The following is a 19826-nucleotide window of genomic DNA, read 5'->3' as shown; positions in this document are numbered from 1 at the left end:
AATTAATTGAATTGTGCTTGTTTTTATTGTATATATATTCAACTTAATACGCTCTAACTAGCTTTCAAATTCAATCACACATTTGACTCAATTTAGTGCGTGCTCTTGCCTGTCCGTGCACATCTTCAAGCACAATAAGCCACTGCGCGGTGACGTATTAATAGTCAGCACTCAGGGGCATTCACGATTACTCCCCGCCATTGAATGCATCATTAGCGTTTAAGAATTTGTTTTAGAGATGTATGTGTGCAATAAATCAACATGCATCCTGCGGCATTTCCTGGGTAGTGTGTGATTGTGATTAGGCAGCGGTGTGGAGGTAAAGGCAATCAGGGTAGAAAATATAGTGAAAAGAAGCCTGCAGACAATTGCATATCATTGCCAGGCCACAGGGCTTTTGCCCACATTTGCAAAAAGGATTCAGTCTATCGCAGGCGCCTGTATTTGAGTCTCAGACCCATGTATGTGCACACAAAAACATAGCAGCTGAAGGCCCTTCAGTCTAGCTGGCCGTGTGCCTGGTGAGAGCTTGTTAAATGTAGGGCTGAACAGTTGAGAGAGACGCCCCATACCCCCCTATCTGCCAGCCCCTCTGCCTTCATCTGGCCCCTTTCTGCACCAGGCTTCTGTCCTCATCTGAAGGCCAGCCAGACACCCTATATATGCCTTACACACTCACACAAACACACAGACACTCACACACACACACACACACACACACACACACACACATGTTGGTGTGGCTATCCTTATGAGGACTCTCCACAGACATAACGATTTTTATACTGTACGAACTATAGATTCTATCCCCTAACCCTACCCCTAAACCTAACCCTCACAAAAAACATTTTTACATTAAAAAAAAAAAAAAAAAAAAAACATTGTTTTTTAAGCAATTTGAATTATGGGGGCACTAGAAATGTCCTCATAAACCACATTTATAGCATAATACCCTTGTAATTACCAGTTTGTAACCTAAAAAAAAATATCCTCGTAAACCACCCAAACCTGCCCACACACGCACACACACACACACACACACACGCACTCACACACTGCTCTCTTAATGACTCTAAACCCATGTGCACATTCACAGCTTTCTTACACATATAGAAATCACAATCAGACTGAGGGCAAAACACACAGCATTATCTAGATCTGGTAGTTCAACTTCACAAAATTCGAACTGAAGCGTATAAATTACATTTTTAAAAAATGAATAATTGTTTTAGTCCCACTGAAGTCGAATGTTTAAATGCATGTAAATGTACAGTTTTCAGAAAACATAAAAAATATTGACAACATTTTTATCTGTTGATTATGTAATATATTGTGCAATAACCACACATGTGTGCTAATGATAAATGTGTATATCAGTTAGTTCCATACTTCCATGCTGTTTAGCTTCAAATTACAGTATTCTTGGAAATTAACTGTGATTCAACCATAGCCCATAAAATGAAAGCTAGTTAAATATAATGACTATATATAAATTAAATATTAATTTCTATAAGTGGCATTTCAAACATTAATTATTAATACCACCTAATGCTTCTTGAAATACCTCATAAGTTGTTTGGCATGTTCACGGGTAATTCATACTGAAATATGAAATTTATTTTTAAAACTACACTTACAGCTGTTGAATTTCTTTGAATTCTACCTCCTAAAATTCAAATTCGAAATACAATTCAACATTCTATTAAATTCAAAATCAGTTCGTATTCAGGAATTGAAATGAAATCTAAAAGGAATTCTCATTTCAGTTCTGAATGATTCACACACCCAATTGAGACATTTCTAAAATCTCAGGGTTGTCTATATTACAAAAAGGCTCCGGATTACATGTCTCAGTCTAATAAGGAATAACGTTGGGGGTTTTTATGCACCATGTTGGATTTTATATGCATAAATGTTTCAGGATCTGCTCAAGTTCATTCACATAGAAACTGTTTATTTATTCAGTGCAAATGAATCCCTCTTTTCTACCACTGCCGTGTGTGTGTGGAGGGGGTTGTGTGTCTAGCATTCACTTGAATCTGTCTAATGATACCACTGCCGGCACATAAATGTTTTTCTTCAGTTCCTCAAATGCAGCATATCCCTTGTCGACTTGGACTAGTTCACCACCAATTCATTTTGGTGCAGCAGTAATGTAGTCTCACTCCAAGTGTTATGGAATCAGAATCCGTTACATGGTTGAATCTCTCAGTATTTTATTATGACCTTTGAATGCTCCTCTCAGCGTGTTATTGTCCCCTCGTCTTTTGCGCAGTCCATCTCCCCCTGTGTTTGTCTTTATGGCAGGCCGTTCTGTCTTATATTCCACATAGTCTTATCTGTAGTGGTCCAGTGGCTTGTAAAATGGTGTGGGGAGAGTTTGCGAAGCTTTGACTCGGGAGAAGCAGTGACGGACTGAGTCGAGAGGAAAGAGTATTGAGTGTTAAACCAGCCAGAGCAACCCAGTGTTTTTTGTGCACAGAGTGTGAGCTGCATATCAGTGGAGAATGTGTGTGTGCATGTAAGTGATATATGATATATTCATACTGTATGTCCAGATTACATTTCTTCCAATGTCTTGTGTTTAAGAGCTCAGGTCCAGTGGTTTCATACTGATAACTTGTTATATTGATCCACTAAGGTCATGCTTAACATAACTGTACTGTGCACTGGCGCTGTACAATTACGATTCAGTTTAATGAAAAGAGGGAGCATGCAAAAATGCACTGATCTGGCAACAGCTAGATCACAAAGGAACATAATAGAATGTAATTACAATGCTTGTGGATTTGTATATGCATGGACAATCAAGCACATTTTAGTGCTCTTGTACATGAATTGATTTTATGTTTCATAATTCATCTTATTCAAAACCAGTTCCATTTAATAAAATAAATAAATACTAAAACCCAATGATTTTCATAATGTTCGGTTCTGTTAACAGTTCTTGAACATCTGCATTCCTTCTTTTCTTTTTTTTTTTTTTTCTTTTTTGGATTTTTCCCCTTTTTCACCCAATTTGGAATGCCCAATTCCCAGTGCGCTTTTTAAGTCCTCGTGGCGGAGGATCCCAGTTGCCTCCGCGTCTGAGACCATCAACGGATCTTATCAAGTGGCTTGTTGAGCGTGTTGCCACGGAGACATAGCGCGTGTGGAGGCTTCACGCCATCCACCATGGCATCCGCGCTCAACTCACCACGTGCCCCACCGAGAACGAACCACATTATAGCGACCACGAGGAGGTTACCCCATGTGACTCTACCCTCCCTAGCAACCAGGCCAATTTGGTTGCTTAGGAGACCTGGCTGGAGTCACTCAGCAATCTGCATTCCTTTTTAATGAATTGGTCAAAAGACTCACTCAATTCAAAATTAACTGAGAATGGTTACTGTGTTATGGGTACTTAAGGCCTGTGATATTTAAATCAGTGTAGTTATTGACTGGTTGTTCATTAAGACAACATGTAGTTAAAGATACATATTCAGAACATTTGTTGTAATAAATGGTACTTTAAATATACTTACAGTATATAAACAGTGTATATATATATATATATATATATATATATATATATATATATATATATATATATATATATATACACACACTTAATGAGCACTTTATTAGAAACACCTGTACACCTACTTATTCATGCGATTATCTAATCAGCCAAACGTGTGGCAGCAGTGCATTGCATGAAAGCAGATATGGGTCAGGACCTTCAGTTAATGTTTGACTCAACCATCAGAATGGGGGAAAAATGTGATCTCAGTGATTTTGACCGTGACATAATTGCTGGTGCCAGACGGGCTGGTTTGAGTATTTCTGTAACTGCTGATCTCTTGGGATTTTGATGCACAACAGTCTCTAGAGTTTACTCAGAAAGGACAGAAGAAGAGCACATCGGGCACTTTATTAGGACCATATTGTTCCTAATAAAGTTCCAAGTGATTGTATATACTGTATATATACCCTGATGAGCCAAAACATTATGCCTAATATGCTGTTGGTCCTCCGCTAGCTGCCAAAACAGCTCCAACCCACCGAGACATGGACTCTACAAGACCCTTGAATGTGTTCTGTGGTATCTGTCACCAAGACATTAGCAGCAGATCATTCAAGTCCTGTAAGTTGCAAGGTGGAGCTGCTATGGATCGGACTTGATGGTCCAGCACATCCCACAGATGGTCAATCGGATTGAGGTCTGGGGAATTTGGAGGCCAGGGCAAAACCTTGAACTTTTTATCCTGCTTAAAGAGGCCACTGCCATCAGGCAATGCAATGAAGGTGTGTACCTGGTCTGCAACGATGATTAGGTAGGTGGCACGTGTCAAATTGACGTCCACATGAATGGCCGGACCTAGGGTTTCCATGCAGAACATTGCCTAGAGAATCACACTTCCTCCACTGGCTTGTCATCTTCCCACAGTGCATCCTGGTGCCATCACTTCTCCAGGTAAATTCCGCACACATAACTGGCCATCCACGTGACTCATCGGACCAGGCGACCTTCTTCCACTGCTCCAAGATCCAGTTCAAATCAAAATCAAATCAAATCACTTTATTGTCACACAGCCATATACACAAGTGCAATGGAGTGTGAAATTCTTGGGTGCAGTTCCGATCAACATAGCAGTCGTGACAGTGATGAGACATATACCAATTTACAATAAACATCAAATTAACACAACACAATTTAAACATCTGTTATACACATAATTACACTCAACAATATACAAATAATAACATACACTGTACAATATACAATACGCTGTTTTTTTGTTTTTTTACTATATAGATACACATTATTCAATAAAAATTAAAAATAAAAATATATATAAAAAAGTATATATATATATATATATATATATATATATATATATATATAGAATGTACAGTATTGTACTGTATTGACATTCAGGCTGTCGGTTGATAGTCAGTTGTTAAGAGAGAACATAATATAATAATAATAATATAATTTATGACAGTCCGGTGTGAGATATAAGAGTAAGGGTAATAAAGTGCAGTGCTGATGTATTTTGATCATGCGAGATCAAGAGTTCAGAAGTCTGATTGCTTGGGGGAAGAAGCTATCATGGAGTCGGCTGGTGCGGGTCCTGATGCTGCAATACCGCCTACCTGATGGTAGCAGTGAGAACAGCCCATGGCTCGGGTGGCTGGAGTCTCTGATGATCCTCCTAGCTTTTTTCACACACCGCCTTGTATATATTTCCTGGAGGGAGGGAAGCTCACCTCCGATGATGTGTCTGGCAGTTCGCACCACCCTTTGCAGTGCTTTGCGGTTGTGGGCGGTGCTATTGCCGTACCAGGCGGAGATACAGCCAGTCAGGATGCTCTCCACAGTGCAGGTGTAGAACCGTGTGAGGATGTGGCGGTTCATTCCAAACTTCCTCAGCCGTCTCAGGAAGAAGAGGCGCTGATGAGCCTTCTTCACAACGACTTCAGTGTGGACGGACCATGTGAGTTCCTCAGTGATGTGGACACCCAGGAACTTGAAGCTGCTGACTCTCTCCACTGGTGCTCCATTGATGGTGATGGGACTGTGTTCTCTGTCTTTTCTCCTGAAGTCCACCACAAGCTCCTTTGTCTTACTAACGTTGAGGGAGAGGTCGTGCTCCTGACACCAGTGTGTCAGGGTGTGCACCTCCTCTCTGTAGGCTGTTTTATCATTGTCAGTGATCAGACCTACCACCGTTGTGTCATCAGCAAACTTAATGATGGCATTGGAGCTATGTGTTGCCACACAGTCATGTGTGTACAAGGAATACAGTAGTGGGCTGAGAACACAGCCCTGCTGGCCTCCAGTGTTGAGGGTTAGTGATGAGGAGATGTTGCTGCCTATTCTAACTACCTGGCATCTGCTTGACAGGAAGTCCAGGATCCAGCTGCACAGCGAGCTGTTTAAGCCCAGAGCCCGGAGTTTCTCATCTAGCTTGGAGGGCACTATGGTGTTGAATGCTGAGCTGTAGTCTACAAACAGCATTCTCACATAAGTGTTCTTTTTTTCCAGGTGGGAGAGAGCAGTGTGTATTGTAGATGCAATGGCATCATCAGTGGAGCGGTTGTTGCGGTAAGCAAACTGCAGCGGGTCAAGATTGAGTGGCAATACAGAGCAGATGTAATCTCTGATTAGTCTCTCAAAACATTTGCTGATAATGGGGGTCAGAGCAACAGGATGCCAGTCATTTAAACAAGTTATTTTTGATTGTTTTGGTACAGGCACAATGGTGGATGTTTTAAAGCATGTGGGGACTACAGACAAAGAGAGGGAAAGGTTGAAAATGTCCGTAAAAACACCAGCCAGCTGGTTCGCGCACGCTCTGATGACACGGCCTGGAATGCCGTCTGGGCCCGCGGTTTTGCGGATATTCACCCGTCGGAAGGATCGGGTTACACCGCTACAGAGACGGAGAGTGAAGTAACCTCTGTAGCTTCAGCCGCGAGAGCTCTCTCCGCAAGGGCGGTGTTATTTCCCTCGAAACGACCATAAAAAGTATTTAGCTCATCCGGTAGAGAGGCAGCAGTGATCATGGTGGAGTTTTTATTCCCTTTAAAGTCCGTGATGATGTTAATTCCCTGCCACATGCTTCTAGAGTTGGTGGTGTTAAACTGTCCTTCAATCTTGCTCTTGTACTGGCGTTTTGCGGTTCTGATAGTTTTTCGGAGGGCATAAATGGCTTGTTTATGCTCCTCCGCATTCCCGGAATTAAAAGCGGAGGTCCGCACATTAAGTGCCGCGCGAACGTCGCTATTGATCCATGGTTTCTGATTCAGATAGATCCGTATTGTCCTGGTCGGAATCACTTCCTCTACGCACGTTCTGATGAAACACATTACGCTATCAGCGTAAAGCTCGATGTCGTTATCAGAGGCGGACCGGAACATCTCCCAGTCCGTGTGATCAAAACAGTCCTGTAGCGTAGAGTCTGATTGGTCCGACCAGCACTGGATCGTTCTGAGGGTGGGTGCTTCCTGTTTCAATTTCTGCCTGTAAGCGGGCAGAAGCAGAATGGAAGAGTGCTCCGATTTGCCAAATGGTGGGCGGGGGAGGGATTTGTAGCCATCCCGGTACGGAGAGTAGCAATGGTCCAAAACCCGGTCCCCTCGTGTGTTGAAACTAATGTGCTGGTGATATTTTGGTGCGACTGATTTTAAACTGGCTTTATTAAAGTCCCCAGTCACAATGAACGCTGCCTCAGGGTGCGCGGTTTCCTGCTCACTTATACTCCCATACAGTTCCTTAAGTGCCCGGTCTGTGTCGGCTTGTGGGGGGATGTACACAGCAGTGATAATGACCGCTGTGAATTCCCTCAGTAGCCAGAATGGTCGACACAGAAGCATAAGAAATTCCAGATCAGGAGAACAGAAAGACTTGATAGAATGAACGTTCCTCTGATCACACCAGGATTTGTTGATCATAAAACATACACCACCTCCTCTAGTTTTACCTGAGAGGTCTTTCGCTCTGTCCGCTCAGTGCACGGAGAACCCCGCAGGTTCAATGGCTGAGTCTGGAATCTCCGCAGACATCCAAGTTTCTGTTAGGCAGATAATGCAGCAGTCCCTCGTCTCTCGTTGGAAAGAGATCCGCGCTTTCAGCTCGCAGAGCTTGTTATCCAGAGACTGAACATTTGCCAGTAGAATAGTGGGTAGCGGGGGTCGATTTGCGTGGCGTCTTACTCTGATGAGAACGCCAGCTCTGTTTCCCCTTTTCCTCCTGCGTTTCCGCGGCCGTGCTGCCCAGACAAAGGGCTCCGCTTGCGTGTTTGTAAACAGCGGGTCGGCATTGAGGAATATGAAGTCCGGTTTTTGGTGTGAGATCGCTGAACCAATGTCCAAAAGTGTTTGTCTGTCGTGGACAATAAGGCAGACAACATCCAAGACAAAAAACATAAGAATTGCGAACAAAACAAACAAAACATTGCTATGTTGTGTCGGAGCTCGCAACGCAGCAGCCATACTCGGCGCCATCTTGAGTCCAAAAAAAAAAAAAAAAAATGTGCCCATTGTAGGTGCTTTCAACGGTGGACAGGGGTCATCATGGGCACTCTGACCAGTCTGCGGCTATGTAGCCCCATATGCATCAGTGTGCGATGCATTGTGTGTTGTGACACATTCCTCCCGTAACCATCATTAAACTTTTCTGTGACTTATGCCACAGTAGATCTTCTGTCTGTTCGGACAGGCGGGATAGCCTTCATTGCCATCGTGCATCGATGAGCCTTGGGCACCCGACACCCTGTCGCCGGTTTGTGGTTTGTCCCTCCTCGGACCACTGTCGGTATGTACTCACCACTGCTGACCAGGAGCACCCCATAAGCCTTGCCGTTTCAGAGATGCTCTGACCCAGTCATCTGGCCGTAACAATTTGGCCCTTCTCAAAGTCAATCAGGTCTTTACTCCTGCCCATTTCTCCTACATTCAACATGTTGACTATAAGAACTGATTGTTTGCTTACCATCTAATCTACCCAAACCTTGACATGTGGCCTTGTTTGGAGATGATCAACATTATTCGCCTCGCCTGTGAGTGAGTGGTTATAATGTTTTGGCTCATCAGTATTATATATATATATATATATATATATATATACACACACACACACACATACATGCATACATATTAGTAGTCGACCGATATATCGCCATATCATTCTGCAGATATCAGCTGATATTCAGAATTTTAAAATTATCGTCATTGGCCGATATATTTTCCCCTTTGGCCGATCTTGAGGGTGCTGAGAATTGCCTGCGTGCCATCGTGTTACTACAATAATAGACCGGTGTGCAACACAGTGTCATTTAAATGGTCCGACTATCAGAGTCACGGCAGACGCGTTTGAGATCATAATGTTAATGTGCTCATATGTTTCATTCTCCCTTTCTCTTCTCAACAGTTCCCTGTAACTTGTAACTGTCTTGTCTAATAATAAAAAGACAAATATCAGTAAAACTAATATCATATACCATCTGCAAATATGCGCATATCTTGTTTAAACAGATGTAATAAACCAACCTCACATAACTTCAGAAGATCCAGAATCCTGTGGAGCGCTCATTTATTTACCTCTAAAGGATGTATTCTAACAGTCTCTCCTCAACTGTTCCCTGTAACTTTTCTAATGATAAAAGGCAAATATCAATAAAACTTCTAGTATATACCATCTGCAAATATGCAGATATCTTGTTTAAACAGATGTAATTCACAAACCTCACAAAAATCCAGCGTTTTCTTCCCTTCGAGCGCTCATCTATTATCTTCCTCTGAAGCGCGTATTCCATTAGCCAGAATCAAAACTTCAGGATCAGGATCAAAAGTTCCTCTGATTCACAAATCATGACGGTCAATCCGTGACAATCCAAGCAGGCGATCCAGGCCATTTAAACTGTCAGAAGATTGCTGCTCGTGCTGGATCCGCACGAGCACGTGAGTGCAACTTCAAGGTAAAAGAGCTTCACGTGTGCTATAAGTAAATGTCTTATTCACTATGTACTGTATGTACAATTGGTTTGATTCTGTAATTTTTGAGAAAATGTGATTGCTAACGTGGACATGCCATCCATGGTTGCTGGACTACTGTGTGTACTGTTAGTTCCTTCTTCCTAAAATATTTCTTCATGTGCAAATAAATGACAAAAATTTATGACTAAACAGAAATCGTCTTGGTTACTGTCTTAACCTCCGTTCCCTGATGGAGGGAACGAGACTATGTGTCAATGTAGTGACACTAGGGGTTGCTCTTGGGAGCCCCAAACACCTCTGATCTTTGAGAAAATGCCAATGGGAATTGGCGAGTGGAATTTGCACGCCACTTCCCCAGACATACGGGTATAAAAGGAACTGGTTCGCAACCACTCATTCAGGTTTTGCGCTGAGGAGCCGAGACAGGTTCCTGGCCATTTCAGCGGGTAGTTCAGTGTTGTGGCAAGAGGGACACAATGTCTCATTCCCTCCATCAGTGAACGGAGGTTACGACAGTGACAAAAATGTTCCCTATCTATCACTCACTCGACGTTGTGTCAATGTAGTGACACTAGGGGTCCCTATACAAAACACTACAACTAGCTGAACTGTGTGGATTGGAGGTGCAGGTGCAGGCAAGCCACTGTGTGCCTCGTAGCAAGCGCACCTGGCCCTCACGTAACCTCCCCCAACGCTCCACGAGCATTGTACGGTCCCCCGCACCTCGGGGACAAGCCGACTGCCCATAATGGGGACAGGCCGCACCAGCCACGGCCTCTTCTCTTCTTTTTTCTCCCCAAAAAGTGGAAATCGTTCAGCTGGGGCCATAAGCATCTGCATCGGGGGGGAGGGGTCTTTCCCAAGGGGAAAGACACCGCGGAGACCACACCCTGCCAGAAGGGGAGGTAATTGTGTGGAAATACGTCACATGGACTTACTGACCGGCAGTAACACATGTGGAGGAAGTCCCAGTGGTAGGTCCTAACCGGAGGGGACGGAGCTCTACAAACATGGCGACCGGTGGCAGAGGGAACTCTGCCCAAGGAAGACGTGGGTTTACCAATGGGGAAACCGTACCATGGAAGATACATCACACAGGGTTACTCATGGGCAACCAGCGCATGTGAAGCACCTACCACAGTACAGGGCCTACTAGCACACGTACTGGGCCAGCATCAAATTTCTCAGCTGAATTCGCCTGCCACAGGGCTAAGGAGGAAGGGCATCCAGGGTCCACTCCAGGAGGGGAAAGGCGTTGTACGCAAGCAGTACACCCGGCCAGTTGCCCCGCATAGTTACCTGTTCGTACCCGACAACACAGTGGACGAAACCGGCTCAACCCGGAGATTGTAGAATCTCACAAAGGTATTGGGTGTTGCCCAGCCCGCTGCTCTACAGATGTCTGCTAAAGAGGCGCCATTGTTCAGGGCCCAGGAGGCCGTCACACTCCTGGTGGAGTGTGCTCGAAGCCCCAATGGGGGCGGCACATCCTAGGCCTGGTATGCCAAAGAGATGGCATCAACGACCCAGTGGGCAAACCTCTGTTTGGAGACAGCCCTCTCTTTCCGCTTTCCTCCAAAGCAGACAAAGAGCTGATCTAAGCATCTAAAGCTCTGCGTGCGATTCAAGTAGATGCGCAAAGCATGCACTGAACACAGCAACGACAAGGCTGGGTCTGCCTCCTCCGGGGGCAGTGCTTGCAGGTTCACCACCTGATCCCTAAATGGGGTCGTGGGAACCTTGGGCACATAGCCCGGTCGGGGTCTCAGGATCATGTGAGAGTACGTTGGACCGAACTCCAGGCAGGTGTCACTAACAGAGAATGCCTGCAGGTCCCTAACCCTTTTAATGGATGTGAGCGCAGTCAGGAGGGCAGTCTTCAATGAGAGCGCCTTTAGCTCAACTTTGTCTAGGGGCTCAAACGGGGCTCTCCGCAGGCTCCGCAGGATCATGGAGAAATCCCACAAGGGAATGAGGTGCGGCCTGGGAGGATTCAGCCTCCTCGCACCTCTAAGGAACCTGATGATCAGGTTGTGCTTTCCAAGGGACTTACCGTCTACTGTATTGTGGTGCACTGCTATAGCGGCCACATACACCTTCACAGCCTCTCCTGCAGGAAGGAAAGCACCAACCTGACTGCGCATCTCTGGGGGTCTTCACGTCGGGAAGAACACCACTTAGCGAACAAATGTCACTTCAAGGTATACAGGCGCCTCATAGAGGGAGCCCTGGCCTGAATGATCATGTCTACCACCGCCGGTGGTAGGCCACTTAGATCTTCAATGTCCCATACAAGGGCCAGACATGGAGATTCCAGAGGTCTGGTTGCAGGTGCCAGATGGTGCCCTGTCCCTGAGAGAGGAGGTCGTCCCTCAGGGGAACTCACCAGGGAGGGGCTGTCACGAGGAGTGTGAGCTCTGAGGACCAAGTCTGGGTGGGCCAGTAGGGCGCTACAAAGACGACCTGCTCCTTGTCCTCCCTGACCTTGCACAAGGTCTGTGCAAGCAGGCTCACTGGGGGAAACGCATACTTGCACAGACCCCGGTGCCAGCTGTGTGCCAGCACGTCTATGCCGAGGGGAGCCTCGGTCAGGGCGTACCAGAGCGGGCAGTGGGAGGATTCCCAGGAAGCAAACAGGTCTACCTGCGCTTTGCCGAATTGACTCCAAATCAGCTGGACCACCTGGGGGTGGAGTCTCCACTCTCCCCTGAGCGTGACCTGCCATGACAGCGCGTCCGCTGCACCGTTGAGGTCGCCCGGGATGTGAGTGTCTCGCAACGACTTGAGTCGCTGCTGACTCCAAAGGTGGAGATGGTGGGCGAGTTGTGACATGCGACGTGAGCGTAAGCTGACTTGGCGGTTTATATACACTACTGTCGCTGTGTTGTCTGTCTGGACCAACATGTGCTTGCCCTGGATCAACGGCTGAAGCCTCCGCAGGGTGAGCAATACCAGCATTAACTCGAGGCAGTTGATATGCCAACGCAGTCATGGCCCTGTCCAGGAGCCCGCGGCTGCATGCCCTTTGCACACGGCACCCCAGCCTCGCTTGGAGGTATCTGTCGTAACAACGATGCACCTGGACACTTGCACTAAGGGGATCCCTGCCCACAGAAATGCAAGGTCCATCCAAGGTCTGAACAAGTGGCGGCAGATCGGCGTGATGGCCACACCATGTGTGCCGCGGTGCCATGCCCATCTCGGGACTCGAGTCTGAAGCCAGTGCTGGAGCAGTCTCATATGCATCAACCCAAGCGGTGTGACCACCGCCGAGGGTGCCATATGCCCCAGGAGCCTCTGAAATTGTTTCAGTGGGACCACCATTCTCCACCTGAATGACTTCAGGCAGTTCAGCACGCTCGCTCGTGAGGCGCGCTAACATAGAGACTGAGTCTAACTTCATCCTGAGAAAAGAGATGCTCTGAACTGGGGAGAGTTTGCTCTTTTCCCAGTTGACCCAAAGCCCCAACCGGCTGAGGTGCCTGAGCACCAGGTCCCTGTGCGCACACAACAAGTCTTGAGAGTGAGCTAGAATCAGCCAGTCGTCGAGATAATTGAGGATGTGAATTCCCACTTCCCTTAACGGGGCAAGAGCTGCCTCTGCGACTTTCATGAAAACACGAGGCGACAGGGACAGACCGAAGGGGAGGACCTTGTAGTGGTATGTCCGGCCCTCGAAGGTGAACCGCAGAAAGGGCCTGTGCCGAGGTAAAACCAAGATGTGGAAGTACGCGTCCTTCAGATCTCACTGATTCTTGCAAAGCTGTGAGTTTAAGAGCTCGAGCTTTAAGAGCTTTGTGCTCGCTCTGTTTTGTCCATTGAGCCATCTCCATCTACAGAGCCATACAGGTGCATTAGCCGAGGTTGTGTGTCCACCTGTGTATTTGACGCTGCTAAACCAGATACTTCAGATGCGTCACTCGACTTCAAAATCAGATGAACCGCGATACAAATGTGTACCAACCCATATAATTGAGAGCCAACTGATATACCACAAGTCTAGATAAACGTTTTAATGCAAAGAGGAACTTGATGATGGATTTGATTATTATGACTGATAAACACCCCCCATATGTAACCTAACACCCCCCTCTCTATTAATTTGCTCTCAGCGCCCCCTGGCATCATTTGAACCCCCGTTGAGAACCCGTGAACTACAGGATTGCTTTGTACTTTTGTACTCAGCATGAGAAATCTTCTCCAATACATTATATTTTCTTGCTGTTTATTTACTCTTTGTTATTAGGTTTCTTTTTATTGCTTTTCATAAGGACACTGGTCGCAGCATGGGTAGCAAAACAAATAACAGTATTGCACGGACAGGAAAAAATGTAAACACTGGCAAAACACTCACTTTGCACTTGAATGTATGAATAGATGTTTATGTCATGTACACAATGCACACATTACGGTGAGCCATAGAACCTCTTACCCTCTGGGTGATTTCCACTTAACCCCAGTGTGACCCATAATGAATTATTTAGTCCAGAGCGATTATGATAGGCCTTTCTGATGACAATACTGCTCTTTTAAACCTATGATAAGTGCTGTGACTTATGGCCACTTTACAATCATGTTGATCCTGTATGAAAAGGTTATGTGGATGGATGTGCTTTCTAGATGAAAATGTTAATCACCCCCTCAAGGGAGAGGTGGTGGAGGGGCCACTGTGGGAGGTTTGACCATACTCCCTGAGGCTTACAATTGCCCCTTTAAACAGCTTAAGAGTGGAGCTTATGCATGGAGAAATGGACCATCACTGGTTTAAAAACCTTTGAAACGACAGCGCCAGGTCAAACACACAGTGGGAGGGGTTGATTGGTGACTCTGTTTGTGTAGCATGTGTTGTATGGATGTAATTAGAGAGATGTCAAGCAGTCACTAAGTGTGATGGGCACAAGAGCACTACTGATGAAAGGCTTCCCAAGGTGTTTTTCCCTGGATTTAGAAGCTGCAGTGTTTTGCCACTGCCTCAGATGACCCTAAGTTTTATTCCTGCTGGGAAACATGATAAAGTGGAAAGGAATGACATTGTTTGGACAAATAAAACCACCTTTAAAAAGCTAATGGGTTGGATGTGATACCCTTTCTGGTGGACAGCCCGCCGCCTCAGCACGATTTACTTTTCTGAGCTTGCTTTTCCACTGCAACGTGCCGCCTCAACGTGGGTGGGATTATAGGCTGATCGTCATAGTTGTGCCGCCTCTACTGCCGTGACATCATCTTAAACGCGGCACAAATATTACTGACCATAAACAATAATACGACCGCTAGCTGTTAGCTTCTAGCTCATTGTGCTGCATAAAGCAGTTGTTGCATGGTGATTTTACAGTTAAATTGGCCTGGTTGTTTTAGAAGCAAGCTTTCCAGTAGCTGGTCAACTAAATAAAGTGAAGCTTTCAAGCAGAATATAGAGTTAACGTAACAAAACGTACCATCCTCCATCATGGACTCCAACAATGAGTCTAGGGCACTCTCCCTCCCATTGCTCACCGGTCTATTGCCATAGATAGCATCCATTTGGTTGAACAACTTCCACTTTCTTCTGTTTGAACCACTCTGGCTGTTGTGGTCCTAAATGGTTCTGTAGTCACTTTTAACTTTTTTTAACTTTTCCCTACACTGTTGATAGGTCTGGTGGTAGCCCTGTGCGGCCAACAGCTGAGACACTTCCTGAAAGACTTTTTCATTTCGCATTGTTTCATTTGTCACTAACAAGAGGAACATCTGCACCTCGTTTATTGACCACGGCGTGGTTTTGCGCACAGCCATTTCTTTTTACAATTCGAAAGTCGCGTGAAAAAATGATATTGCTGTCACTGTTACAAACTTTAAAACTAGCGGGTTGATGTCCTGTGTCGCAAATCCAGTGACACTGGTAGTGACGATTCTCTCTGACCAATCAGTGATCTGCAGGGTTTTGACGTCACATTTAGTATCGGCTTGGCTCGCTTGGAACCTCGACCGAGGTGTTTCTAAAAAAAGTATCAGGTACCAGGTACTATCCACAGTGGAAAACCCCCAAAAAGCGAGCAGAGTCGAGTCGAGTTGAGCTGTACCGTGCAATGGAAAAGCCTCATATGTCTCAGGTTCACATTTTGTTTGCTGAAAGGGATAGTTCACCCTAAAATTCTGCCATCGTTCACTTCACTCACCCTCATGTGGTTCCAAACCTTTATGACTTTCTTTCTTCCATGGAACACAAATTGAGATGTTAGGCAGAATGTTATTATCTGTCACCATTCACTTTCATGACTGGTGTAGCCACCCAATCATTGTCTTATGCCCTTGTTCCCCTAACAGCCAATAGCTTACTAGCCTCAAACCACAAACCGCTAACGTCAGAGGCTCAGGCGGGATAATGTCAGCACCAAAGCTTTCAAAACAACAGCAGCTTCAAAAACAAAACCAGATCGCTCTCATAATTTTAAAGCTATTTACACTGTGAACACCCAATGCAGCGATGAGAGGCGCATTCAGTTGATGGGTATCTGGTATTGTGCAGCAACTCCAACCATTTATTTCCCTGTCTAATAAAATATATGTTACAAATGTCCTATATGTGAATTGATTGCTATTATTTCATTCATTAAGTATTTAAATAACTTCTGACCTGTTCATCAAACCCAGATCGAGTTGATCTGATAGATGCTGAATTAAATAATTTTTGATGTTAAAATGCTCTCGAACTACCGACTCAAAACTCCATCCACTTTATTTTCTAAGATAAAATAATGTGAATTACAAATATCATATATGACTACGAATGTTATTTGTTATTACTTTTATCTGTTCATCAAATGCTTGTGCCAGCATTCATAAGCAACACTGAAATAAATTATTTTGGATGATAAAATAAGTTCTTAAAACTCCTAAAACTTGCAAACTCCAGCCTCTTTATCTTAACTCCATGCATATGGGATCAAAATCCCGTCAAAAGTGGTCACGGATCCAAAAATAATAAGCGTGAATCAAAATAATAAGTGCAGATAAAACAAATAATAAGCGTAAAAATAAATAAAAAGTGCAGGTCAAAATAATAAGCGCAGATCAAAATAATAAGTGCAGGTCAAAATAATAAGCACAGATTAAAATAATTAGCGCAGATCAAAACATTACAAGCATGAATCAAAAATATATAAACATTTAAAATATGCTGCAGGAAGGGGGCCTGGGTAGCTCAGCAAGTAAAGATGCTGACTGCCATACCTGGAGTCATAAGTCCGAATCCAGGGCATGCTGAGTGACTCCAATCAGGCTTCCTAAGCAACTAATTGGCCCGGATGCTAGAGTGGGTAGAGTCTTGTTGGGGTAATCTCCTCGTGGTCGCTACAATGTGGTTCTCGCTCTCGGTGGGGCGCGTGGTGAGTTGTGCATGGATGCCGCAGAGAATAGCGTGGGCCTCCACACATGCTATGTCTCCGCGGTAACGCGCTCAACAAGCCACATGATAAGATGTGTAGATTGACGGTCTCAGACGCGGAGGCAACTGAGATTCATCCTCTGCCACTCGGATTTAGGCAAGTCACTACACCACCATGAGGACCTAGAGCGCATTTGGAACTGGGCATGCCAAATTGGGGAGAAAAGGAGAGAAAAAAAATATGCTGCAAAAAACAACAGAAAAATTAAAGCAAAGTCATTAGAATTGCAAACAAAATCATGTTTTCCTTGGTTATATTACTGTTTTTTGTGCTGTCTGACAATTTTGCTCATTTTTAAAAAAAAATTGTTCTCTTACACTGTATTTGCTTTTGTTTCCGAGTTCTGCGCTTGGTTTTCCGAAACTTGTGAGTAGAGTTTCACGGAAATTAATAAGTGTTTTGCATCCCCATTGGTCCACTAGTTCTTGATAGACAGCTCCTCCTCTTCATTCGAAGAGGGGAAGTGACTTCACTTCAATGCGACTCCGACGGCTGCTGCTCTATCACATGATGGTAGATGAAGATGGATAACCATCAGTTGGCAAATCCTGGACAATCACAGGTAATTGAATATAACTATATTATTTGTGTTTGATAGATACGTTGCTTGTGTCTGTTTTGAGTATTTTCTGCCAGCTCTAGGAAACAATGTGTTGTCTGAGTAGGCCATTATCATAGTCGGTTAACACATCTATCGAGTCAGCTGAATTTAGTTAGCAGAGTCTTTAGTTTAGGCATTATTTAAGACTTCCTTGTTTGTAGGTTATTGGCTGCATATCTTCTGCATTTCTAAAAAAACAAAAAAAAACAAGGCTAAGTTGGTGTGGATGTTTGATGCATGTTTTTACTAGCTGTATCAATGTAGTCGTGAATTCAGAACCCAACTTGATCTGCTTTTCCATGTTGCTGAATGTGCCGTTATGTACTGATCCTACGTTGGCATCGTTGACACTGCTACATTTAGTTTCTTTTTCCACGATACTGCAGCGAAATCAGAAACAAGTGACCAAGTGTCCCCACATCAATAAATAATGCAATAAAGTTGGCTTGACACTGGATGTTCTTTATTCATAAATAGTCGCAAATTTAGGGACCGTCTCTAAAGATACAGGCAACATTGGAGCATACATATCCTAAGCATTTACAAATATTTACATAACATAGAGTATACGCCTTTAATAGCATTTGAAGCAAATGACTTACAGTCATACAACCAACTCCAAAGTGAGCATGTAGGTGTCAGCAATAATGCACACCTGTTAGATTTTTGATATAATTAAAATAAAAATGTCCAATTATATGTAAGCATTTCTATCAGCATTTTTTGTGCTTGTCAGAGAGCACAAAAAACAGTAATATAACCAAGGAAAACATGATTTTGTTTGCAATTCTGATGACTTTGCTTTAATTTCTCTGTTGTTGTTGTTTTGTTTTTTGCAGCATATTTTAAATGTGTTTATATATTTTTGATTCATGCTTGTAATTTTTTGATCTGCGCTAATTATTTTGATCTGCGCATTTTATTTATTTTTGCGCTTGTTATTTTTTTTATCTGCGCTTATAATTTTTTTGATTCACGCTTATTATTTTGATTCACGCTTATTATTTTTGGATCCGTGACCACAATACTTTTGATGGGACTTTGATCCCATTCATACATCTTAAATAAAACGATGTCCAAATATCATGAACTTGATTCCTGTTATGCTTTTTCTTTCTTGCCTCGTGCAGCGACGGCATCTCTCGCGCTTAAATGAGAGTAGAGCTGTGACGCAGTTTCTAGATCAGAGAAAAAAAAAGTAATTTTATTGCCAGTAAACCATAGTGGAGACATAGTGACAATACCCATTTCCGTCATTTTCATCCGTCCAAAGACATCAGCAACTTGTGCTGGGAAAAAATTACCAAAAATGGCTGATTCTATGTTTATTTGAAATCTGCTTTCAAATAAAGAAAATAAAAAAATCACTCAAATCCATAAATACACCCCAGGAAACAATTAGCTTAATGTTAAAAACATACATTGAATAAAATAAAAAATACAAACATTTTTGGCTACGCCTCTGACATTCATTGCATCACTTTTCCATACAATGAAAGTGATTAAAGGCTACGATATTTTCGGTTGAAAAGCTAACATCTCTTTTTGTGTTTTACGAAAGAAATTCATGGAGGTTTGGAACATGGGGGTGAGTAAATGATGACAGTTTTTTCATTTTTGTGTGAACTATCCCTTCAAGAGGGTATAGGACAATACCTCTCGGCCTTTGTGTGACTTTGTGTTTGTGTGTGACAGATTTGTGTGAATAAGCTACAACCAAACAAGGCAAAATGTAGCCCATTACCTCAGTCTGGTGTAATGCTAACTGTCTGAGCATTCACACATATATGCATGTGAAAACACACATGCGCTAAGCAGAAGTGCCAGTGGAGCTCAGTTTAACTTTGAGTAGTAAAGTGCCTCTCTGCTCCTAATGGGCTATAAATCAGTGCAGTCGCAAGCCTGTTTACTGCAGCAGTGTCCTGCTCCTTCACTTTACAGCCCATGATGGAAAAACCATTTAAATAAACACAGGACCCATTACATCTGAATCACTGCCACCTCAGCACAGGGAGTCAACACAAGCCAGCACACACTGCCAAGTTTGTAACCAGTTACCCCTGTATTTTATTATTCTAAGTGAATTTCAACCTCAGACAATCTTGAGATGGACCAGTGAAGCAATATTATTAATCTTGTATAAATAAGAAAATCAGAAATGAGAATGGCTCACAATTGCAAGGGATTTTTGGATTAGTGTTAGGTTTCTTTTTTTATTAGTTAAACGAAAAGATGATGTCAGGTGGAAATGCATGTCATGTTTTAGATGCATGTTTATGAATTGTCATAATGCATTTAATGCATAATGCATTAAAGTG

This window comes from Myxocyprinus asiaticus, chromosome 34 (genome assembly GCF_019703515.2).
Source record: "Myxocyprinus asiaticus isolate MX2 ecotype Aquarium Trade chromosome 34, UBuf_Myxa_2, whole genome shotgun sequence".
Taxonomy (NCBI): domain Eukaryota; kingdom Metazoa; phylum Chordata; class Actinopteri; order Cypriniformes; family Catostomidae; genus Myxocyprinus; species Myxocyprinus asiaticus.
The sequence above is the reverse complement of the archived record's forward strand: the minus strand, read 5'-3'. Positions refer to the sequence as shown.